The sequence below is a fragment of the Hylobates moloch genome, unplaced genomic scaffold (assembly GCF_009828535.3).
Source record: "Hylobates moloch isolate HMO894 unplaced genomic scaffold, HMol_V3 SCAFFOLD_3, whole genome shotgun sequence".
Taxonomy (NCBI): domain Eukaryota; kingdom Metazoa; phylum Chordata; class Mammalia; order Primates; family Hylobatidae; genus Hylobates; species Hylobates moloch.
Window position 1 is genome coordinate 131,643,050 of NW_026652278.1, and position 26,869 is coordinate 131,669,918.

The window sequence follows — 26,869 nt, forward strand, 5'->3', positions numbered from 1 at the left end:
CTCTCATTTTCTCTCTCCCAGGCCAGTATTCCAGGGTAGGTGTATTGGCTCAGTGGTGTCAGCAACCCAGACTTCTTGTATCTTCTTGCTCTGCCATCCTCAATATGTGGCTTCTCTCAAGGGCCCAAGATGGATGCTCTAGCTTTCAACATAGCAAATACATTTTAGTTATTGTGAAGGGAGAAAATGGAAGGGGAAGATTTTTCATTTCCCTTTAAGGACGTGAACTGGAAGTTGCACATACTACTTCCAATTTCACTCCTTTGGCAAGAGCTGAATCATATGGCTACAGTGAGTTGCAAAGTCCATTGTGTCGTGATTTTTTGTTTGTTTTGAGACAGGGTCTAGCTTTGTTGCTCAGGCTGGAGTGCAGTGGCGTGACCTCAGCTCACTGCAGCCTCAAACTCCTGGGTTCAAGTGATCCCCCCACCTCAGCCTCCCGAGTAGCTGGATTACAGGTATGCGCTAGCACACCCTGCTAATTTTTGTATTTGTATTTTTATTTTTTTGTAGAGACAGGGTTTTGCTATGTTGTCCAAGCTGGTCTTGAACTCCTGGGCTCAAGGGATCCACCCACCTTGGCCTCCCAAAGTGCTGGGGTTACTGATGGGAGCCACTGTGCCTGGCCATGTTGTGATTTTTTACTCACCACTGTGTTTTCCCATTAGACTGGGTTTCTTGAGGTCAACGGTATTGTCTTGTTTCTCTTTATGCTTCTTTCTCCCTTTAGTGCCTACCTGAGAGCCTGCTACACAGCAGTCCCTCAGTCATTGCTTATTTAATGAAATAAATCAAACTTGGTATGCGTCTAGAATAACTGAATGTTGGTAAGGCAGATGTTTGTCGAATGCCTGTGTTTTCATGGACTCCTAAAAAGAGCTAATTAAGTCTTTTTGACTTGCTCTGTATATATCACCTTCTAAAATTCATCATGAAAACACGTCAGGCAGATTTTAACTGAGATCCACATATGGGCTTTAGGAAATGTATTTTTCTGAGGAGACGCTTCATGAGATTTTTCAAAGTAATTTGCGACCTGAAAATGTTTAAGAACCCCTCACACGGATGTGGAGATTTGAGGGCTCCCAATACATTTGCGGAAATTCAAAATGGACAAATACGGCAAAAGATGGAGGCAGATGGAGGCCAAATTTCATCTATATTGCTACAAAAGTTACTACTCAAGAAATATGGCTTATATGTTTTGACAAGTGGTCTTCCTGATATTGAATGCAAGATTTACGCACATTTACTCACTCCACAGCACGCGGTCTGGGCATCCTGTCTCATCCTCTCTCTATAGGAGAGAGAGTCTGTCCTGCAGCAGGCAAGCAGAGCATGTTCCTCTGGGCAACTTGTTCCCCACAGAAGAAAAGGAGAGGAGGAAGAGGCGAGGTGGAACTCACCTAGGTTTTTTCCCCCAAGTCCCCATCATATTAGGTCACTCTTTCTTCCCTTAAATGGGGAAGAGGTGTGGGGAGAGAGGCCAGGAATTTTATGCTAATGAGACTCCTTCCACCTGGAGGGACACATCAGGTGTGGAGAGGAAGGGTTCTCCCTTAACAGTGAAGATTGAAAGACTGATTTCTGGTAATGAGTCCCTCATTTGTTCACAGAAAAATGAATAGTTTAGATGAAATAAGCTCCAAAGCCGTCCCCAGGCCCCACATATGGGAAACATTTCCAGTCCTAATACTCATGGCTTACATTTTTGGTCGTTTGGGTTATGTGGGCGGCATACTTAGGCAGTGCTGTATTTCTTGCTTTGTGGCCTCAGTCTTTTTCATCCTGGATCCCAGAGAACCTGACCTGGCTTGCAAGTTCCTCATCCAGCTGGAAGCAGGTGCCGGGGAGCAGGTGGCCTCCCCCATATCTCCAACTCAGGACCACCTGGGGCAGGGGGAGTGTGGAGTTTCACTTGAGCCTTCTCCCTGCTACCTCACTAGCTTACTTAGGAAAAGCAAGAGAAATGGGAAATGGGAGTTGGAAATGCAGCCAATCAGAGGAAGAGCCTCTGGGGAACTTGGGGGGCGAGGGGGACCTTAGTATCTCAGCCTCTGACCTTAGTTAACCCTGTTTGTGGGGGAAAATGCATTTTCCTGTTTTGAGGGCTCTCTAGAATGCATCTCATGCAAAAAGTGAGGAAACTGGGTATCCTATATGCATATAAATAACACCCTTAATCATCATCAACCAAATAGGCTACACTGCCCCCTTATGATGTTTCAGGAAAGCAATCCGGGCATTCCCATGGCCTTTGGAGGGATTTTCCATGATTCTGTAAATCCTTGAGTAATATTGAAGCTCTGTAATAACACCAAGCTACTTTTGCATTTATTCTAGTCTTAGGTTTGAACATTATAATATTAGTTGTTTAAATTTTCATAGAGTCCATGGTTCAGAAGAGTTCTGGGGAAATCATTTAAATTCATCCTCCTGAAGGTCTCTTGATAGGGCTGCAACTTGGCTAACAAAGACAAATGGCCTTCTATCTGATTCTGAAAGGTCTCCAGGGGAAGATTCCATAATGAACTACAGTAATCATGAATTGCTAACATGAATGTGCCCCACTTTAAGAAAACCTGACATGTGAAAGCCTGTGTGGCAGGATAATTTATTGAGATACTAATCTGCGCTTTGTTCTCTGTAATTTGCCTCCCCTTTCCCACCCCCCGTCCCCATGAAGGTAGCCAGTTCTGTTTCCCTTCCCATGGAGGCGATAGAGTTTACTTGTGCTATATTCCTATTGCTTTATTAGACAAATGCACAGAGAAACAGAATATGCTTGCCCATGTGCTAATTCTAAAGTCAAAGTCTAACTCCTCAAGTAACAGTATAAGGGGGCGATGCTCCTTAGAGGATGCAGCTCCACCTGATTCTTCATCGTCAGCTGTGTGTTCTTAGAAAATGGCTTTTATCTCTTTAACCTCTGTTTGATCATCTGTAAAATTAAAGGTTGATTTAATGACATTCAGGTACCTCACTGCTCTTGATTCTGTGGGATTATCAATCTCTTAAGCTCCGACTCCCAGGACAGCTGTGGAACATTTGCTTAAAGGCTTTGGAGTTGGGTGGCCAACTTCAGCAAAGGAAACAGTATATGCAATATTTGTGACATGCTTATACAAAAATAAAATTTGCTCTTTGAAATCACATTTAACCGGGCATCTTATATTTTATCTAGCAACCCTATTTGGGGTCACCTGCATTTGGGAGATGGAAAGCTGAGGGAGAAGTTTGTTTCTTTTCATTGCCATCAAGATTGGATCTAGTATTCAAGAAACAGGTTTATATATTTTCTTTCTCTGTAAGCATGTCCATCTTATTTTTAAGTTTAGAGAATGGATGTCTTGGAATGAAAACTATCCTAGCACAATTTTCATTGAAATCTTCAAAATAAATATTTAACATGAAAAAAATAAATGAGACCTGCCCATTTTACTAAAGGCCAAATTTTCTATACCTTATAAAAATTAGACAGCAGACCAATGAACCCTAAAGCAAGAAGAGACCAGCTGCTCAATTGATCAAAATGATGGAAGTTCTTCTACATCACCTCTCCCAGTGAGGGTATGACTGGTGTTACCGGTGGGAGTTATATTTTTGTCCTGTCCTCAACATTTCTATGATACAGGAAAGCAAATGGAGTCAAAGTTCTGATGACTTTTTCCTATAACACTACAAGCATTTTTTAAAAATGTCCCTCTGAACTCTCCATTCCTTAATTTTGGAATTGCATTGAATGTCATCATGCTATGATTTAAGGAAATCATCTGTAAATCAAAACAATCTTGATGACACAGGTTGGGCTCCCTGTGATTTCTTGACACAAAACAGGTCAGGATCTAAAACTGAATGTGGAAAAAAGCATGATTTATATTTTGTCCAATTAGCCCATGTATGACCTTCATGTGAAAGGAACATGGCCTTGGATAAAAAGACTCTCTCACTGATTTATCCCATTTTTAATCAAAGTAAGGTACCAACACATGCAGGATGTAGTAATTCACAGTCTCAAGATTAAATGCTGATAAAAATTTGTAGCAGTTTTAGCATCAAATATATCCTCACCCATAACAAGGAGGTCACTCTATTAGTGAGCAGGTCTGGGCACAAAATGGGGAAGTCCATTGTCCAGTTTGAATAACATAGTGGAATCTAAGGCTTTGTGGATAAGAATGACTGAACCTGTAATGTCCTCGGTGCATCTGTACTTGAAGTGAGATTAACATAAGCATGATCTGCAGGAAATAGGTACCCTTTAAAGATACCTTCAGCTGTGTGTGTGACAGAGAGCAGGGCCACGGGGTGTGATGGGGTAGGGGGAAAGGAGAGAGAACCTGAGAGACTGAGTGAAGGCAATTTACTTATCAATGTTCAATTTTCCTAAATGTCAACTTGATCTCTCTCTTTTCGTACGTTACAATTGAGAAATAGGTTTGATTTGAGTCACAGGAAATAATAATTTAAAAAAAAACCCAAACCATTGATTACTCTTAATTTGCTTTGTCAAGAGACTTTGCTTTACTTGCATTCATAGGAAGGGCAAGTGGAAAGTATTTCGGGGCTATGAAAGAATGCCAGTGTGATGAGGCTGGGAAATTCGTGGGCGTGGTTCAGAACTCTGCTTCTCAGATCCATTTCATAACAACTTAATATGCTCAAGTATTTTCTGAGGGGCAAGACTGTCCTACAGCATAGATTAAGTGGTCCAATTTTTGCCTCTGGGAGAAGGAAAAAATATCCAAGTAGGTAGACAACTATTCAAAAGAAACATTTTATAGATGCTTAACTTTGGCAATGTTCTGATGCTAAGCGGGGTGGAGAGGGTGGTGCAGAGCTGCACTCTGAAGCCTGGGGAAGCAGGGGCTGGGCTGAAAGCTGGGGAGAACTTAGATCAGTTGCGATGCTGCCTAATCAAGATTAAGACTTAGCCTATTACCAGAGAGAAGAAGAAAGAGCCAGTGAATCTGACTACATAATTGCTATTTCTTTCAAAAAAAAAGATTGGGAAAAAGGGAGGAAGGAAAGGACAGGCTTAGACTCTGTAGGTTATTTCTGAATAATGGAAATATTTTTAAATTCTTGTTATAATTAATCAAATCTATGATCTTTGGGAGTAGAAAACTAAATGAATGCATCATTAATGGCTTACTGTAAAAGTACAATCATGCAAATTTAAGTCTCCTATTCATTCCAATTGAAAACTCTAATGATAATAGTTAACGTCTTGCACTTTCACTGTGTGCCAGCCATTGTGTTAAGAGCTTTCCATGCATTATTTCCCTCACAACAACAGATGAGGAAACTGAGGCTTAGAGAATCGAGGCAAACTCATCACGTCTCAAAGCTTGTATATGAAGCAAACAGGAGTTGGGTCCCAAGGTCTTACTCCAAAGTTGTGTTCAATAGACATCATGTTGTATTTCTTCCTCTGCCTCCCTGAAATCGACATATCCTTGTAATCAGGAGCAAATTTTTCTTAAGGAGCCAAAAGAGAGAAGAGATAATTTAGATGATAGGAGGAAAATTATGGTAGAGCACATCTTTGTCACAAACAGGTCTTTGAAAATACCAGATGACTGAACTAAAATAAATGGAAGAGAGTGTACTTATTTGATGTAGGGTATGGTTTACTGCTATAGAAAACCAGCAATGGCCAAGGGGCCAGTACCTCAAAGACAAAGACCAATGACAGAGCTGACAGGACAGGAGCTTTTGCTCACTGTATTCTAGGATGGGGTGGTAAAAAGCTAGGGCATTTTGTAAGCATCTCTAGGTTGTAACTTTTGTCTTTTGGATTATGGAGATACCAAGAGAAGTAGTACAGAAATAGGGCTTTTCACAATTTCAGGAGATACTTAAGTGAGAAAGCAGTATTTCTCTTATAATACAGGCTAGGTAGGTTAGAAATCTCTTCCCCTTTTCAATGAACCAAGACATTGCTAAGCAGTTAGTATAGTGGCCCTGTGTTTAAGTGACACAGAGGGAAGAGCCCAACAGACCTGGTTTCCATCCATGCATCTCTATGAAGGCATATCCTCCAATCTCCCAGACTCAGATTCCTTATCTGCACCATGGTGTTAGAATGCTTACATTGCTGGGCTGGGTGCTGTGGCTCTCACCTGTAATCCCAGCACTTTGGGTGGCTGAGGCAGGTAGATCACCTGAGGTCAGAAGTTTGAGACCAGCCTGGCCAACAAGGCGAAATCCCATCTCTACTAAAAATACAAAAATTAGCCGGATGTGGTGGTGGATGCCTGTAATTCCAGGTGCTCGGGGGCTGAGGCAGGAGAATTGCTTGAACCTGGGAGGTGGAGGTTGCAGTGAGCTGAGATTGAGCCACTGCACTCCAGCCTGGGTGACAGAGCAAGACTCCGTCTCAAAAAAAAAAAAAAGAATGCTTACCTTGCTGGCTTGTTGTGAGGATCACAGATCACATACAATTGTGGCTGGCAGAGAGTAGGTACTTGATAAATGGTAGCTATTACCAGCCCACCGTTTTTACTGGGTAGGTGAAAGAAGGCTAAGCCAAGAAAGGGAAAAATGTTAAAGGCTGAAAAAAAAAAAAACCACAAAACACAAAAAACAGAGGGAGGGATGGGGTGGTGGCATCTGGCCTGTGAGCCTCACTGTTGCCCCTCCCAGACTCTGTCCTTTTAACGAGCCATATGCAGCTTCCAACAGATGAGATCTGGTGTCTGCAAAGACAAAGCAGAGCCAAAAGGCGATGTAACACGGAATTAGAGACTGCTTTTCCCTCTAATGAGCCAGCCTGCTCATTTAGAATGCAGTGCTGTTTAGAGACCAGACTGGGTGGCATGTGCAGCCGTGCGCCAGCGCCGTTCCTCACGTGCACATGGGTGGCTTGAGCGCACGAGCATGACTGCCAATATCACGGTTGGTTAGCTTCCGGCCCAATACTGGGCGGTGTGGTGTGTGCGGGAGGCGGGGCACTGGAGCCTCTGTCAAGGACGACTGTGAGAGTCACGCAGCCTCTAAGCTACTTGGGAAATGGACTCTCATCAGCCAATGCTCTCAAGATCTTGCTGGGTACAGAGGTATTTTGGGAGGGAAGTGAGAGAAAGAAGAGATACTAGCTGTTCCCCCAGAGGGCTCCCTGACTACCCAGCTGGAAGACCACACACACACCAGGAACACATACTACATACACACATCATGTGCACCCACCACACAGACCATGCACATACGTATACCATATACTACACGTGTACACACACGCTACACACACATCATATGCACCTGCCATACAGACCATGCACATATAGATACCACAGATCACACATACGTACACACATGCTACACACACACATCATGCGTACATGCCACACAGACCATGCACATACATATACCATGTATGCACGTTACACACACACACACATCATGTGCACATGCCACACAGATCATGCACACATAGATACCACATACCACACATGTTTACACACATACTAAACACACATAATGTGCACATGCCACATAGACCATGCACATACATATACCATGTACACACATGCTAAACACACAAATCATGTGCACATGCCACACAGACCATGCACACATAGATACCATACACCACACATGTTTACACACACTAAACACATATCATGTGCACATGCCACACAGACCATGCACTATACACTTTTATGTATAGATACCACATAGATATACTACACATGCATACAAATGACCTACACTGCACATCACACATGCACACCCCATGTACATGCATGTGTCACACCCACAATTCTATACATACTGTGTACATGTAGACAAACACATCATATAAATACATACCTCCTACAGATCACACATATATGCATACATATTACATATCACACGAATATATATACTGCACTTACAGTGCACACTTGTATACACATGCAAACACCACACAAATATCCCACACAAAACACACACAGGTACACATCACACACATGTACACATCACACACATAAGTACACACCACACACACTACACACATACAGAAATCCTCCTATGCACACACACATATCCATACCACAAACATATATACACATGTACCACCCATACCACTCACATATCACACATCACATACACACACATCATACACATACATACATACATAACACCAAGTATATACACACAAAACTCCACACAGCACACATGTATATATACCACATATACATACATGTGCCCCCACACCCTACACACACATATACAAGTTACACACATGTATACACACCACACACATCACCCTCATGCACATACCCCCTACACATACCACACATGTTCACACAGTACATGTAAATACCCACATACTACCCACATATATCATAAATGTCTATATACCCCTCATACAAAACACACCCCCATACCACATACATACACAGCTCCACCACATACGCATATCACACATACATCACATACATACACATGCCACACACCACACACCCGATCACACAACACACATGGTGCACACACATGCAGAGATCTCTTCCACGTCCACACACATGACACACACACTCACTACTACACAACATACATGACTTCGCACACAGACCATTAACACAGATGCTAGCAGACACAAATGTGTCTTGCTATGTCCCCTTGCAAAAGTGTACTCCTTTGGGGACCAGGACTCTAACATTGCAGAGCGTAGAGTTGTGTGGCAGGAAGTACCAACTGAACCAGTAGTCATAGAGAGTGATTTTAAGGAGGGTCACTCCTGCTTCCATTCATTGATTCCTGGACCCATGTACTTTTCCCACTGGGACACAACACCACAAAGGGGCCTCTGACTTAATGCACACACTGCATCCCAGAGAATGATGTCCCATCTCCTCTGAGCCAGCATATCAGCTGCCCTTTTCAAGTGAGTTTTCAGGATTTCAAGGCTGGCTGCTTTTGGATGGTGTGACAGGTGATAGAGTGTGTCCCATGGCTCCACCCCCTCATTTCCTTCACTGTGAAGTGGGTCTCCTGTTGGATATTGTATTACTTGAGATGTTGAGACTGTGGATCAGAGATACTGTAAACCCTTGGAGAGTGGTGCTGGCTGAGGCTGTGTGGGCAGACAGGGCAAATTCGTTTTGAGATTGGTACCCATACCTGTGAACTGCTGACTGTTCCAGGATGGCAGGGACCCAGTGTAAGTGACTTGTCACCAAATGGTCCATTGGGCTCCTTAAGAACTAGTGCCATATCAGAGGCACTAGTTCCAACTAGTGCCATATCAGAGGCACTAGTTCCAACTAGTGCCATATCAGAGGCACTAGTTCCAACTAGTGCCATATCAGAGGCACTAGTTCCAACTAGTGCTAACAGGTTGTGCATTCAAAGGCAGCAGTATCCAGATCAGCCTTTTCAAGTGGAAGCCAGCAGTTTTGGGTCCATACACAGCCTCCATCTCTGTCCCTGTGGCGATTCCATTCATGTGCTTATCCTGCCAGCTCAGAGAAAGCTCATAACAAAGACACTGGCTAACAGCAGCTGGCTGCATCATTTTGTCTACTTGGTTGTTCAGTACCTCTTCTGTGAGGATTAAAAGTAACACCCATTACTTTTAGTGGATATTAAAGTGTGGTGCAGCAATCTTGACACTTAATGCTCAATGCTATATGTCCACTGACATGCCTCTACCCCAGGACTCCTCACCAATCTTTCAGTGTTTTTACTCCCAGGCTTCTGGCCAGCCCAGGAGTCTATAAACAGTCGTCCCCCTTATCTGTGGTTTTGCTTTCCATGGTTTCAGTGACCTGCAGTACTGTGCAATAAGATATTTTGAGAGAGAGACCATGTTTATATAACTTTTATTACAGTATATTGTGATAGTTGCTCTATTTTATTATTGGTTATAATTGTCAATCTCTAACTATGCATAATTTATAAATTCAACTGTATCATATATATATGTGTGTGTATATATATATATGATATATATATATGTATACATTTGGTACTATGTGCCATTTCAGGCATCTCTGGAGGTCTTGGAACGCATCCCCCATGGATAAAGGGGACTACTGTATTCTCAGCTCAGGTCACAAAGTGAATGGTCAGGTGCACTGCTCACTGCTCTACCCATTGAGAAGTTTCCCTTCTCTACTCTCTTTCAAGGTAACCCCCTGAATATGGCTGTAATATGGCTGCCATTCATTTTTGGCTTGCACATCATATCAAGCCACGAGTCTCTATTATTTCTGCATGTTTTCAAGCAGAGGCACTCACTGCCTCCATTCCAGCCCCTCTTCTTCAGGAGGCTTGTGTCGTAAACGACCTTGAAAGTTAGGGTTAGTGTCTCCCTCCAGAGCAAAGAGCAGGCATGCTTACTGCCCATTATAGAAGATTTGGGTTCCCCAAACTGAGTTTCTTCTGTAATGTAGCCCACTGCATGTGCAGGTGTCACCTAGCATGTTTTTGCATTGCTGTATAGGAAAGAGAGCCCAGGGAACAGGTGTAAGAAAATGCGATACTCTGGCTGCTGCAGTTGTGCTAAGTAATAAAGTTCTTTGTCTCCGACCTTAAATTTTCTGCCAGCAGCCATACAATAGTGTCAGGATAACTTGTTAGCTTACAGGCAGGGTAAAATCTCAGACCCTTCACAGATCATAAACCAACCTTGGGCTTTCTCCTCTTTCTTTCTTCAGCTGGTCACTTGGGACACTCCTTTGACAAGAGGTAAGAGCTGGGGATAGTGGATGGAATTGTGGAGGGTGGGGTCCCTGTTCATGCAACTTCCCCCATGCCTTTGGTTCCACTCATTTCCATCTTACAATAGACTACTGCCGAGCCTATGTGACCTCATGAATTGGCAGTTTTAAAAGAACCTGGATTGAGTAGGGCACAGTGGCTCATGCCTGTATTCCCAGCACTTGGGGAAGCCGAGGTGGGCAGATCACCTGAGGCCAGGCGTTTGACACCAACCTGGCCAACATGGTGAAACCCCATCTCTACTAAAAATACAAAAATTAGCCAGGCATGGTGGTGTGTGCCTGTAGTCTTAGCTACTTGGGAGGCTGAGGCGGGAGAATCACTTGAACCCGGGAGGCGAAGGTTGCAGTGAGCTGAGATCGTGCTGCTGCACTTCAGCCTGGGAAACAGTGAGTGAGACTCTGTCTCAAAAACAAACAAACAAACAAACAAACAAACAAATGAACAAACCCCAGATCACAGTGGACAGTCTGTATGCATTGTCACTTGATGTTCCATGGTCCAGCATTCCATTCTAAGCATTCTGTGCTCAGAAACATGTGGGGGCTTTCTCAAAAAGCATATAATAATTTTGCTATAGATGGCATAACCTTGTTCCAGAACCCCAGAAGCCTGCATTATTGTTTTCTCACTGGGGACTTGCCATAAACGCCACACTATATCTTTTTTCTAATATTGGCTCTCCCAACACAACAGGGCTTGCTGGACCTTATGGCCCGAGTGGCAGGGCAAGCCTGGATCTGCTGCAGAGCCCATTCTTGCTCCTGGGCTGTCTGAAAGCTGGTAGTCTTCTGAGTCACCCAATATTCTTAAGTGTAGTATTGGTAGGTATGAAATGTGCTATCTCCAAAAGAAGCCGGGAGGCCTATCAGGTGCTATGCTTCCTTTTTTTGTGATAGGGGCTGCAAGCCATTTGTCTTTTACTTTAGAGATTATATCCTGGAGTCCTGAACACTTCACGTGGTGGCAGCCGCCTGACTCTTCATATACCTTACCTTCTGCAGGGCATGTGTCTTCCCAAGCCCTCTGGTGTATAGCAACCTCTTGTCATCTTGCCCAGTCAGCATGATGTCATCATTGTAATGGATCCATATGCCATTCTGCAGGATGTCCAGAAGGTCCAGGTCTCCTGGGACTGTATTATGGCAGAGGGTGAGTGAGTTTGAAAAGCACCAGAACAAAAACGAATTATAATCAATATCATTTCTTGGTCACCAAATCAATGACCGTGTACCATGTACCTGAGGCTTATTAATATGTTCTGGGAATAAAATCACATCAGGCACTGCAGCTTTGATCAGGATTACTGCTTGGGTAAGCCTGCAGTAGGCAACGGTCATTCTTCAGGATCCATCTGATTTCTCAACTCTATTGGGGGGGATGTGATAATACGGCAGGTCTCCAGGTATCAATGCCAGCTCAGAGCTTGTGTCTGATCATCCTCAAAATATCTGATGAATTTCCTTTCCCCAGTGTAGGTAGTTTATTTAGGAAAGGACTAGAGAACTCATTATAGTTTATGCTTGCCATGGTTTTATAGTGTCATTCTACCTATGGATCCTGCCACCTCTTAGGTAAATGGGGCCCAGGTCTGAAAATCTTCTCAGACCTGGGAAATAGGTGAATGATGATGACTGTTTATTGGAACGACCACCCTCTGCCTCCTGCTCCTCTGTTCCTGCCTTCTTCTGATTATGGCAGCATCCTCATTGACTGACCATCTCTGTTGCCCCCCATCTTATGTTCAACCACCTTGATCACGCATGCTCAAAATCTGCTTCCAGGGGTACTCTTCTGTTTTTTTTTTTTTTTCTTTTGAGACAGGGTCTTGCTCTGTCACCCAGGCGGGAGTGCAGTGGCACAATCTTGGCTCACTGCAAACTTTGCCTCTTGGATTCAAGTGATTCTCGTGCCTCACCTTCCCAAGTAGCTGGGGCTACAGGCGCATGCCACCATGCCCAGCTAATTTTTGTATATTTAGTAGAGACAGGGTTTTGTCATGTTAGCCAGGCTGGTCTGGAACTCCTGACATCAAGTGATCCACCCACCTTGGACTCCCAGAGTGCTGGGATTACAGGCATGAGCCACTGCGCCTGACTGGTACTCTTTCTGTTCTTGATGGCTTAATGCTAGCTAATTCTCACAGCTCTATTGGGATATAATCTCTTTTTTCCTTATGAAACCCAACCTATTCCTGACTGGAGTATGCTGAAATTTCATCTTAGTTATTGGCCTGGAAGCCAGAATAAGAGATGGGACAATTCCTGAGGGGAGCACCTGTTAACCTTGCCGAGGAGGGGACGTTGCTGTATCTTTCTGAATTGGAAAAATTCTAGTTCTTATTCTGGGGGAGCCACCTCTGAAAGCTCTGAGGCTTCAGAGGAATCTAAAGCAACAAAGCCCTTGGGACCATCCACCCAGATGTACCCATCCCAGTTTTTAGGGTCTCATGTTTCCCCAACTAGGACCCTGATTTCATAGGAGATCTGAGTTGGTTTAAGCATCACTGGGGCTTTGAAACTTTAACTATCAGATTCTGAATTGGCAGCTCAGCTGTGTCTGCTCTTCCAGTGCAGGAGAGAAGAGGCTTCCTATAAACTACCAGCAAGGCCCTCTGGCTCCCACTCTTAGCTTTTATCTGTATGTCAACTGCTCTTGGTTTCCCACGATTCCCCTGTAGGAGATTTGTACCACTTAGTAGCAGCCAGCAAACTCCACTGTACGTGTAGCTCATGTGTTCCCCCTATATCTTTCAGATGTCTGAATCATTGCACTTGCAAAGCCATTCTCCCCCAACAGAATGTTTTCTCACATGAAATCTTAAACAACTGGGCTGCCACTAGGTGCCAGGGAATAACCATACTCCACATACCACTCAAGATGGGCTCCTCCTTGTCAGGGAGGGCCTGAGTAACCCAGTGGCAAAGGCTTATCTTTACTGCCTGTTTCCTCACATCACTCCTGGTGTGTCTTGTATCTACCGAGCAGGGCACGCCAAGACAGGATTGGAGGTGTAAGCTATTTGTTGAGGTAAACTAAAAGAATAAGAGAGGAGCAGGAGTTGTCAGAGAGTCTTGAGACGGAAATGCCAGTCTGACACCTACTAAAGAAGAGAGGGAAAGAAGGATTGGATAGGAAGAAAGGAAGGATTGCAATGGACCACAGTGCAGTTTTAGGTAAGTCTTGGCCAGGCCAATGGGAAGACCCACAGCCATAGTTGCTGAGAATTCCATGCCAGGCAGGAATGGATGGGTCCAGTACACCTACCATTCCCTGTCATTGGCTGGAAGCTCTCCAGAGAACCCCACAGTGTATCCAAAGGTGCAGCAGCTGAGGGCTGTCAATCAGCCATGTGCCTCCCAGCAGATCCCCTTAAAAGGAGATCTGAGTGATCCACTTCCATGGCCACTATTGTGATGGAACAACCCCACGTATAGGATTCATGGAGGCAGCCATCAAGGGGAGAGTAAAGCAGAGCTAGTGACTGGGGGCTCTTCAGAAAGGAAAGGGAAGTTGTCCAGGCAGCAAAAGCTTAGGGTGAGGGTTCCCAGAAGCCAACTTTTAACTTAGCTTTCCCCATTCAGCCATAACTTTTTACTCCTTTGCTAAGATGGAAAGAAGTTAAAGAAGGGCCTTTGGGTCTAAAACACATTAAAAAACAAAATACAGAGACACTTGTAACCAGGGCCTAAACCCAACACTGGCAGGTGTGGTAACTATCGTGGCATCCAAAGCACTGAGGCATGCTGAGAGTGGCAGCCTCAGGGACATCCCAGGTATGTCAGCCCAGGTCACTCACTTGGAATGCCATTTCCCTCCAACTTCCAGTGAGTCTCTCCAATGATGGACAGGAATGTGTGGAAGCAGAATAAGGTAGTGTCACTACCAAGGAAAGATATTGAGGAGGGGGCAGTAACCTGCATAATAATTCTCAGCTTACTTTCCATGGAAGTACCGGATGCCACTGTGGAAATTAAGTGATTCCTGATTTAAGACATTATTGCTTCAGGGTGTGCCTAAGCATGAAAGTCCCCTACATTCATGAATGCAATTCTCTATCTAAATACCTAATTCATTGTCAGGAAAAAATGGGCCCTAGAGAGTTTTTGTGGGTACAAACAATTGTACCCAGCTGACCAACCGACTAAATTCTCCTATTCAAAGACTTGGAGGAAATGAGCCCAAATATTGACAGCAGAAAATTTTAGTGACCCGTGCTCTATTTCTTGGGCTAGTGGAGACCATTAAGGATTATGCTCCTCTCTAGGCCTACATCTGGCCACTATGTTTCAAGTTCTAGGTTCATGGGATTTCAAGGTTAGAAAGGACCACATAAACCACGCCACGCAATCCACCATGAGCTGAAATGTTGATGACACTGTCATGGAGAGGTACAGACCTGGTGATGACATCACATTTGCTTTCTTTCTGCTGACCTGGAAACAGCTAAAAGTAGCTACTGGTCCATGCCCTGGCTCTCATAACTATTTCTTCTCCAAGGTTTTCTGTGTCCAAATGCCTGGACCCTGTGATTTGAGGTTTTACACATTGTGCATAAGTGTAGTTATCATAATAAATTTGAAATTAAACCCCATACCAGCAATCAGCTGGTATACAGCTTAGGAAATAGCCACACACCAGTTAAATAAAGCACAGTTAGGAAGCATATCTTCTGTCAAGTAACCATGCAATTAATTTCAAAGTAAAAAATAATTGGATTATCTGTGTCATGGTTTTCTTCATTAGTGCAGATAATTGGGAGATTTTAGTAGTATATTTCCTTCCTTCTTGAAGAAAATGCTTATGATATAATGATGGGGATCCCTCCCCTTCAGGTTTACACTTGGTGGGAGTTTGTAGGAGCTTACATCTGATATCTTTAGTCTATAGTTAAGGGGTAAAATAACAGAAAAGGAACCATGGTTGCCTGGACCATGGGTTAAAAAAAATCTCAGAAGGCCATCAGCACACCCCACCACTCCACGTGAATGTGACCTCTGCCGTACTTGGCCACGTGGAGGTTGGAGGCACACAGGGGCGTGCTTTCTAGAAGCCAATTGTTAGAGTTAGGCTGGCCAAGTGGGATCTGACAACGGAGTAACAGAATAAATCCAGGCAGGATAGCTCCTGGGGGCAAGGGCTGAGAGACAGAAAGAACAGCAAGGAGACAGGTGAGACGGCCTGGCCCCGCCTGCTGGCTGGGCTCCGGCTCAGGACAGTTTCTTAAGTAGCGCCACAAGACCACCTACATTTCTTAAGTAGCATCACAAGACCACCTGCATGAAAATCACCTGGAGCGCCAGGCGCGGTGGCTCACGCCTGTAATCCCAGCACTTTGGGAGACCGAGGCGGGCGGATCACGAGATCGAGACCACGAAGAGACCCCATCTCTACTAAAAATACAAAAAAAATTAGCCGGGTGCGGTGGCGGGCGCCTGTAGTCCCAGCTACTCGGGAGGCTGAGGCAGGAGAATGGCGTGAACCCGGGAGGCAGAGCTTGCAGTGAGCCGAGATCGCGCCACTGCACTCCAGCCTGGGCGACAGAGCAAGAATCCGTCTCAAAAAAAAAAAAAAAAAAAGAAAGAAAGAAAATCACCTGGATTATAAAACTGCAGGTGCCTGGGTCCCTGCCACAGACCTATTTACTCAGAATCTGTGGGAACCAGGCCCAGGAATCTGCGTTTTTAACAGTTCCCTGGATGATTCTTATGAGAATGAAGATTTCAGACTCACTGCTCCAGGCACATTGTCGCAGGGTCGATCCACATGCCTAGGTGTGAATCATTATCTGGTTGTGACAGTCGCTTCACAGAGGGGTCTTCACAGCCCCCACTGGCATTAATATTCACAAGGATCAAATCCAAAATGGATTTAATAAGCATGTTCTTAGTGAGAGATGCTGTTAGGAAACTCCAAACCAGCAATGGGCAAAATCTGTGAAGGCAGAAAACCTGAAAATAAGGCACAGTTTATGTTTTCAGAACTGGTAAGGGTGGAGCGGCTGTCTTTTCTAGCTGGATGTGCTGAATAAGAACCATGCAAAACAAATACAGTTCCCCAGGGGCGCCGTGCATGATTTATTTCCAGATTTAACGAATGGCCACGTGCCTGGGTTAGTGGAAAATAACCCACAGACTGACTCATCCTTGAAAAGTGCAGTGGAAAAGCCTCTCTACTGATGCCATTGAAGGACACTGACCCATTTCCACATCCTAATCTCCTGGTAAACCGGGTGACATGGTGGGTGAACGAGGTACGCAGGCTGCCTGCCTTGCCTCTGAGAACACAGTTTCTCGCCATCCCCTGAAATGTCTATTGATCTGAGCATGTAGCTGATGTCAACACTGATTGTCTGAAGAGAGGCTACTCAATATCACAAGGTCACAACAAGAAAAAAAAAAACTAATAATTCACTTTCCCTGAACACAAAAGACTGGGCGTTGTTTTCTTCCATCTTAACAGTATCTTTCTGTGGCTGCTGAGTGACTCTCCTCCTGTCACTGCCCTTGCTGTGGGATTTAGGTCTTACATTCACTTTTATTTACCTATTTCTCTCCTGGCTTAACTTTTCAGATTCATGTCACAGCGAACACCTGCTTTATATGCTCTGTCCTTGCTGCAGCCTCATCGCACAAAAGGCTGATTTAACTCCTCAACAGAAAGCCCTAATTTCACAAGCCCTGGGACTTCTCTGAATCATATTTTCTGCCCTAAGTTAGCAGCACCATTTCTCCCATGAAATAATGTGTATTGGTGCTTAATTGATTGAATTGGCACCTGCCTTGCAGGTGCACTGTTGGGCTTCATGAATTCGTTGCTGTTTGCAAGGTTCTTGGAGAGGCGCGGAGGGAACATGCCGGAGAGGAGAGCATTCTGGTGACTGTGGGGGGGCACTGTTGTCAGTATCTGCTGCCGGAGCCCACGCAGCACTTAGAGATGAGTCACACAAAGCACTGCACCTCCCCAGGAAGGGCGGCCACCTCGAGGAGAAGTAGGTAGTTTTTCATAACACAGAGTTGGCTCTATCCTTATCTCTGGCTACTCCTACTCAAAATTATAAGGTAGACAAAGTTTGTGTTCAGAGCTACCACTCTCTTCATTTTTTGCATGGTATTTGGTCCTTTGATTCATTCATTCTCTCCTGCCCTCCCACACCCTTCTTTCCTCTCCATCCTCTTTCTCCCTCCTTCGCTTGTGTAGGAAAAACATTTCTTGCTTGCACCCTGCTGTCAAAAAGCATAGGATAAACTAATTTATTAATATATCAAGGAATAAGTGACTAATAAGGCGAACATTCCTCAATAGTATGTGTATGATCAGAAGAAAATTTTAAATCAAAGGAAAAAAGCAATGTGATGGTGGAAATTCAAACACCATCACAGAGGTGCAGGAGACAGTGGAGGGAGGGAGGCTCTCCATTGTTCCTGAAATTACAAGACTCGTTAAATTCCTTCTTGCCTTTTCTTTAAGGTTAATAGAAACCCCCGTTTCTTGGATCACATGTCACAGGTATCAATTTCATTCCACATAGTCAGATGTGTCTGAAACATAATTCTTTGTTTCCCTTTCTTTCTTTTTAAGCCTCCATTCCTCTGGGGTTGTAGAAATTCAATCGAAATAAATTTGGCTTATCTCCCCACCCTCCCCCAGCCCCTTTCCTTGGGGTTGTATTTACATTTGGAGGCTTAGGCAGTGCCAGGTATTGGGAAGGGGACATCTGGTCCTCGGGATCGTTCGCCATCCATGCTGGCCTCCCCGGAGGTGTCCACCTTGCCATCTGGTCTTCAGTTATTGGTTCACCAGGTGGCTGCTGAGTCATCCCTGGTTCCCGACCATGGGCTCTTCGCATCCAGCTCTCTCTCTCAGCTACTTCCGGGACTCTCCTGGGCACAAAGGTGTTATCTGTTTCTGTCACAGAGTTCTGGGCCTCAGAAATCTCCAAGAGACTGTCCAAAAGCCTTCCTTATTTCTTTGCCACTCGTGTGATCTTACCAGTGCCTCACACTAAGTGGGCACACAAGCACACCATTATTCTGGGGATCACGTTGCCTTCCTGGGCTCCAGCTGGGAACCTGAATGCAAGTTCCTTCCTTCTGCAGGCAGAACCAACCAAGGTGGGTAAGGAGGACATCTGTCATTTCTCCCCATGCCTGTGCCAGGCTAAGCTCCTGAAAGGAGGCTCTGGAATGTTTCTTGGGGACCCACCAGCCTCTGAGTTCTTTCCTCCAGCTCCCTTCCTTCCTTCCTGTGGCCAATCAGTGACTCCTCTTTTCTCTAATTTTTTGCTGTGTTATCTTTTCTTGAAGCAAAAATGTGAAGTGACTGAATAGAGGGATGACCCAAGGGATGGAAGATAAAAGGTGGACAAGAACTGATTTCTTAAAATTTTAATTAATAAATTAATTCATTATTATTATTTTCTGAGACAGGGCTTTACTCTGTCACCCAGGCTGGAATGCAGTGGCACAATCATGGTTCACTGCAGCCTCGTCCTCCTGGGCCCAAGCGATCCTCCCACTTCAGCCTCCTGAGTAGCTGAGACCACAGGCGCACACTGAAATGCCTGGCTAATTTTTTCTATTTTTTGTGGAGACAGGATCTCACTATGTTGCCCAGGCTGGTCTCAAACTCCTAGCCTTGGGCAATCCTCTCACCTCAGCCTCCCAAAGCTCTGGGATTACAGGCATGAGCCACCATGTACAGCTTTTTAAAATTTTTTTATTTTTTGTGGGTACATAGTAGGTGCGTATATTTATGGGTTACATGAGAAATTTTAATGTAGGCATGCAATACATAATAATCAAGCAATTGATTTTTTAAAATCCAGCAAACTGAAGAACACCGTACTAGCCATTATGAGGGATGTAAAGTGTGGTAAAGCATAGGCCCTGCCTGTGAGAAACATACACGGAAATGTAGTGCTAAATGCCAACTCAGAAGTCACATGAATTCATAAGGAAAGAAAAATCAATTCAGAATTGCCCTCACAGTTTACCATTCTTTTCTTTTTTCAAATTTTTTCTTTTAAAGAATTGGGACTGTTCAGCTGCCAGTGGGAATTTCTTAAAGTTAGAAGCTAAATAGAACACTAGTCAGAGTCTATATCAACAAATGTTACTATAGCTCAAATCTGTGATTTAACTGGAGATATCAAAGCTTTCCCATGGAATTTACTTACTTTGAGCAGTACTGGATATAAACAAATTCTAAGACAACTAAAGCATTTGTACACCCCTCCTCCATTAGAATTGTAACGTCATTTGCCTTTTTATTATTTGTGAGTCTTTATTTCTAATATTAAAAATTTAGAGCAGTAGTCACACAATTTGGGGACTAATGTGGAAGGCAATGCTTGTAGTAGTGAGGGTGGGCAGGGCTGGCTGTTGCTATCACAGCCCAGCGTCTCAGTGCCTTAGCACAACCATGCTTATTTTCCACCCACTTGACAGTCCTTTGTTCCCCACAGTCACCTGTGGCCCACCCTCTGCCTTTAAAGCATGGCTGCCAGGTTCACCCTGGGTATGAACACTAAGTCCACTCATGGGGTTGAAAGAGTGTGCAAAATCACGTCACAGTCTTATAGGCCCAGCTTTGAGGTAATACACATTTTTCCTTCTCATTTTCAGTGGCCAGAACTCAGTCATATGGCTCATCTAACTGAAGGGAGCTGGGAAATCTCACTGGCTGTGGGTCCCGGAGACAAAGTCCGCAGGTTTGATGAGCACATGGCATCATCTCCGCTTTATTTGTGAGCAAAATTCTCTAGCTGCATAAGGCTCCCAGTGAATAAAGCTTTGCTAGCAAAGAACCAGAACCGTTTCATATCATAAAGATTGCTGGAGTGTCAGGGAGACATGGCGCTTCCCTCTGGCCTCCCTCACTTCCTCACTCCCCTTCCTGATCTCAGTCTGCCCTCCTCAGGAGGATGGATCAGCAGGGCTAGAGCCTGCATCTGCACACTCACGGGCAACCTTACAGGGTTCTTAGGAAAGCTGAGGCAATAGCAGTCACAGCCGGGCTTCTCCCCCAGATACTTCCCAGTGCCCGGCCTGTGCTGATGACAGCACGTGAGTCATCACCACTAAAGAATGCCAGCTTCATCACTGTAAGTTGGCAGATTCTCAGAACAGCACTGGAGAGAAAGCCGGGTGTCTCTGCTGGGCATCTGGGGTGAAGAAGGAACTAAAACCCTCCAAGCATGCGAATGGAGGCTGTCTGTGCCAGGAAAGTGTTTTGGTCTCTCTTGTATTGTTCAAGCCAAGCCCAGGCCCAGGAAAGCACTCACTTTGTTGACTGAAAGGGAATCCTTCTGAGACAGAAAATGGCAACAGTGCTGGTGGGAATTCTGCATCTGCTCTTTAATGTCTAAGTGGTTTTAAGGAAATGGATGAACCTGGTGGTTTCAGATGAAATATTATTTCCTGCCTTCAAGTACAACATGTGTATATGCAAGGCAGCCTTCTTCTGCAATGAGTCTCAGGACAGAGGGCTGGCACCTCCTCAATGGCAGTGACATTGATATCCATGGATCAAGTGTGAGGAACTGGTTGGTTTAGGCAGCCATCTTCTTACATAACATGCCTCAAAAAATGGGAGCCCAAAGAAGGGACCTTTGCCTCAGTGAGCCAAGCTTACAACAAAGGAGCGAAGGTCGTCAGCTCATGGTCCCGGGAGAAAGGCAGTGGTCACCCAAGAATGGGAGTGGTGGATGGAGAGTGATGGAAAGCTAACCTAGGATTTCAGATGGAGGTATGGTTGAAGTCCTAGGACGGCAGGATGAGTATCTGAGGCGGAATGTACAAGTGAAGGAACTCTGTTGTGCTTTCAGTTTTACTTCTGGTAAGTTCTAAACCAGTAGGGTGTTAGATTTTCCATTCCAGGGTCTTTCAGCAACAAAACATGATCTGTCTTCAATTGATCTCTGTGGAGTTAGGGGGAATTGGGTATATGAAATTTGAAAGTCTCTTCCCTCTGACACTTATATTCATAAGCTGTACAAATATTAATTCCAAGACACTCTTCACTGCTACATAAAATTTCACAACCCTTTTATTCACCATAGAGGGGTAGGCTCTTAATTGCAGTATTCACCCCAGAGATGGCAGTGATACCAGATGCTGGCTCCAGAGATTCATGCTGAGGTGTCTTCCAGAACATTGTCACCAACAACGTTTCTGCTGGAGTGAGGTCAGGATTCTGAAAACTTTCTTCTAGTAGGATTCTTGATCAATCTTGCCTGGCTTAGAAAATCAAATGAGAGTCTGGGTCTCAGCTGTGAAGTTACAGATGGAGGCATGGTTGAACGTGCACATACTCAAAGTTTACATTTTCCACACACCGTTTCCCCGCCATGGAATTACACAATCACTTTTTCTGAGGATTTATGTTTCTTTTTGAAAACTGTTATTCTTATTATTGTTTGTTTGTTTGTTTTTTGGAGACAAGTTTTCGCTCTGTTGCCCTGGCTAGAGTACAGTGGTACAATCTCGGCTCATTGCAGCCTTGCCCTCCAAGGCTCAAGCGATCCTGCCATCTTAGCCTCCCAAAAGTAGCTGGGACCACAGGCGCGTGCCACCACACTGGACTAATTTTTGTATTTTTTGCAGAGACAGGATTTCGCCATGTTACCCAGGCTGGTCTCAAACTCCTGGGCTCAAGTGATTGGCCCGCCTGGGCCTCCCAAGGTGCTGGGATTACAGGCACGAGCCCCAGCGCCCAGCCAGGATTTATATTTCTAAAAAGAAGCCTAATTGCCAAAAGCACAAGGAACATGCGTTTGATTTCTCACGTAATGATTTGAGTCAGCTTTTTTTCCAGATTATAAAACTGTGAGATAAGCTCATTGCATCTCCTGTCCACAGAAAGTCAAAGGGGTCTTTGTCTTTTCATTCTGCCTACCCTCAAAAATGATTTATTGTTGAAGACCTACTACAGACCCAGGGATAAATTATACAGAGAAGGAGAGCCTTGTTGCCAAAAAGTATTGAGGATATAGTGATTTGAGATTCTTACCTTCAAAGAAGAGTTGAAGGAACTGAAGAAATGATCTGGAATTACGGATTTGATTTTTGGATGAACACTGAACTATTGTAAGACTTGGTAGAGTTAGTTGACAATCTGAGGCTTTTGTTCTCCCATTCATACATGAAACTTCAGGTAAAATGTACTAGAAAGAAGCCAGATACTATTTCTAGTCCTGAAGTCATCCCGAATAGTATCTTCAGAATGGATGTCATTCTCAATGATAATCAGTGATTTGCTAAGATTAGAAGAGGAAATAAATCAGCTAAGCAAGGCTTATGTCATTCACAAGAGACCAAAGTGAATATCAAGAACATTATCAAGGTAGGTGTTCCTATCCACGTATAGTGTTGTAAGCCAGTAACAAAAGTAGACTGTAGACGTAGTTACCCAGTTGAATATTTAAATGTATCCTTATTTGACTGTGCAATCACACAGCCAAATATATTCAAGGGTGGTTTCTTTTATAAGAAAAAAAGAGTAAATGAAATGCTCAATGATGACATTAGCTCAATTTTATGTTTGAAAAATTTACTTGCACCCAAGTGAGAAAATACAAAATTAAAGTTCTCACTGCAACAACAATGGAACCTACTAACAAGGAGAGGCTGTGCCACACATGCTGGGACTACATGGGATGTGGGTCCTGAAACCTAGACCAGAGAATTGGCTGCAAATTTATTATTGCCCTTTACCTAGAGCTTAAAAAAAAAGCTTTCTCTAGGGGGTTATGCAGACAGCCTTTATCTTGAGAGTTACACCCAGCAGTACATCTTGGATGGCACCAACTAAAGGGTTTACAGAAAAAAAATTACTATTTGTTGCGTGTCCTGGTACTGGCTAGATGCATGTACGAATGTTACCTATGAATAATTTTATCTTTCTTTATCTCCTACCCCTGGCCTACCAAGACAACCCCATCAATTCAAAAAGATGAGACGATGCCTATGTGAGAGTGGGAAAGTGGGACCTCAGGCCCTGTGGCCCTGCTGCCAACCTTGCTTGGCTATTGGATCCCAGGGGTGACTAGAGAAGCCCCTGACCATGGTGACACTCAACACTTTTCAGTGCCCATGGCTAAGATCCTGATCTATTTCTTTCCTTTATAGCTATCTAGTGCCTTGGGAATGTCTGGCATAGCTTTTCCACATCCAAATCAGCCTAGAAAAGCCCAGGTTCCTCTGTCCTTTCTATAGAAAGTTCTTCTGAGTTCCTCAGTTCAAAGTTCTGAGTTCCTCAGTTCAGCTGGAGCTATGGGAACAATACTGGGAACTCTTACTTCCTTTGGGAAACGCCTGTGCAAATCCAGGTATAGGAAAATGGAGCTCAGTATAGTGGAACAGAGTTTGAGGGCTGTTCACTTAGAATTGCTCTGATGTGACTTAGTCCCGTCCCACTATTTTCTGTTGTGCACTTTAGGGATATAGATGATAAAGAAAATAAGCATTGCCAGTGCCGCCTCTGTTACCTACAGACGATTTGCTCATTTAATCATTTATTCAATAAATTCTAATGGAAAGTCTATTATTGTGCTGTGTTAGCCTCTTTGGGACATTCAAAGTTGATTAAGACATGCTGCATACCCTAAAGGGAGTTCATTGTGTCATTTGAGAGATGACACACATACAACTATCCATCACATCAGCTAGAAGTGAAGAGTGGTGCTTAGGGAGAAACCTAAGCACCATGTTTTTCAGATTTAAGGGGAGACTTCAGAAAGAGAGTGATAGTTGAGCTAAGCCTGGAAAGGGAAGCATATGGCGCTGGGCATGGATAGCTACAGGACACTGGTGACAGGATGACAGTAGATCAAGAGCAAAACCAGGGTTTTGTTGTTGTTGTTTTGTTTTGTTTTGTTTTGCAGGGAGTGGGAGGGTGAGGTAGCAGGTAGGAGGTCGGGGAGAGATATAGAAATAATGCCACTGATTCTGGACATGTTGATTTTGAAATTCTGGTTAGATATCCTGGTAGGACTTTCCTGCAGGCCAAAAAACAAAACAAAACAAACCACAAAAATAAAAGACAGCAGAGTCTTGAGAAATTTTAAACTTAGGATTATACATCTGCACAAAGAGGCCTGTTGCGATATTGGATGTTGCCTAGGAACTGGGGCTAAGCACTACAGTGAAGCAATTAACACTCTAAGCAACAGATACTAATGTCTTCATTACTTGCAGGCAGCCCGTATACCAGTACACAGCGAGAAACTCAGGCTGTTCTCTGCAGAGCTGCTGGGAAAGCTCAGAACTTTGGGGAGACTCTTAGCTAGATTAGAGCAGGAAGGCTGGTCTTTGGGAAGGGGATAATATTAGGGGCATTTTGGTGCGGTGTCCCCCATGACTAGAAACTGATTTGTCCCTTTAAACAAGCAAACCAACCAACGAACAAACCTAATGCTGCCCTTTATTCCTGATCCAGAACCAATTTGAGGTTGACATAAGTACCCCTTTTCTCCTTTTGCTATCTGGTGGACCCCATCTTCTCAGAATGATGTAGACACATGTTCTAGCCCTTCTGTGATTTGTCCACTGCTGTGCTATTATAAGCATTATTGATCACAGAATCCATTAGGGCACCATTCACCATAAATAATTTATCTCTTCAGGCATGAGCTCGTCTCTGCCACAGATGCCATCAGCAAGAATCCCCTTCAGGAGGTTTGTACTGAAGGAAAAACAACCGCATTGCAGATAGAGTTTAAGCACACAAGGCCCAGGGAGAAATGAAAAAATAATGACTGACCAAACCCTGTGCCTGGCGACTGCATTCTACTGGAGATGTTCTGTCAGAGATAGAATAGGTCTGAAGGTTTTCAGACCAGCATTCCTCCTACAGAGCACGCTGTCTTGACAAATAGGTATACGCCTAGTCTTTCTAGCTGAGGAATTTTGTTTAGGCAGCATGTCAATATTTGTTGGACATACTAGAGCAGTTCTAGATGTTATAATTGCTGGGAGTTGGAGGGACAGAGGGAAGGGCAGGAACAGGCAGCAAAAGAAATAGCAGACATTGTCTTATATCTGTATGGACCTTAAAATTCTATTGGCCAAATAGGAAAGCACCTATAATCAAAACTGCAAGTTCTCTGGCAAGAACAAACCAACAAACAAATGAACAAAAGAATGCAGGTGGATTTAAGCTCAGATTGCGCCTATAACTTGCTGACAGGCTGTATAACAATAACAGTGCTCAGATTTTAGGCTTTAAGTTGGTTTGTCAAGGGGGAAGAACCATATACCTATATAGACAGAGAGGAAGGTAGGGGAGAGGTGGTCATAGGGGAGGAGGATGGGTATGCAAAAGTCTGCAATTGGAGCTCACGAATCATGGATGCCAGCAAACAGATTTCAGCTGGGGCAGAGATTCAATGATGTAAAGCCAGAGAGTAACAAATCAGCATTGTGGAAGGCAGCTGCTTCTTTATGGCTTTCCCACACAACACTAGAGTCAGGAGGACCTTTTGTAGGTAGAGAAGACCTGGGGAACATTCACCTTTTCTCCCTTTTTAAATCCTTCTTTCTTGAGCTTCCTGGAACTTCCCTTCTACTATAGGGTCTTGCAGAGAAAAAATAATAATTAAGCTCACTTATAATATATCTATATGCTAACTGTATTAGTCTGTACTCATGCTGCTAATAAAGACATATCTAAGACTGAGTAGTTTATAAAGGAAAAAGGTTTAACTGACTCACAGTTCCACATGGCTGGGGAGGCCTCACAATGATGGCAGAAGGCGAATGAGGAGCATAGTCACGTCTTTCATGGTGGCAGGCAAGAGAGCTTGTGTAGGGGAACTCCCCTTTATAAAACCATCAGATCTCGTGAGACGTGTTCACTATCATGAGAACAGCACAGCAAAGACCGACCCATTGATTCAATTACCTCTCATTGGGTCTGTCCCACGACAAGTGGGAATTAGGGGAGCTACAATTCAAGATGAGATATGGGTGGTGACACAGTCAAACCATATCAGTACCCCCTGAGTAAATTAGGATGGAGACAAGAAAACAGCCCAAGTCAGTTAGTTCAATAAAGAAAATGAATAGGGGAATCAGCTACAAATGGGTTGTGAGAGCTGAAGAGCAAACAGGAGATGTAGAGGCAAAGATTAGCAATGGCAAGAACTAGAGGTATCAAG

General features: G+C 44.1%; 1 long non-coding RNA gene across 1 annotated transcript; it reads right to left on the reverse strand.

Annotated features, from left to right (window-relative positions):
• LOC131383127 (uncharacterized) lies at positions 1-22,770 on the reverse strand. The gene is made up of 3 exons (XR_009212909.1): positions 22,723-22,770; positions 11,706-11,845; positions 1-142 (listed from the first exon to the last, which is right to left on the reverse strand). It is a non-coding gene; the product is annotated as an uncharacterized LOC131383127 (long non-coding RNA).
• Between the last annotated feature and the right edge of the window lie 4,099 nt (positions 22,771-26,869).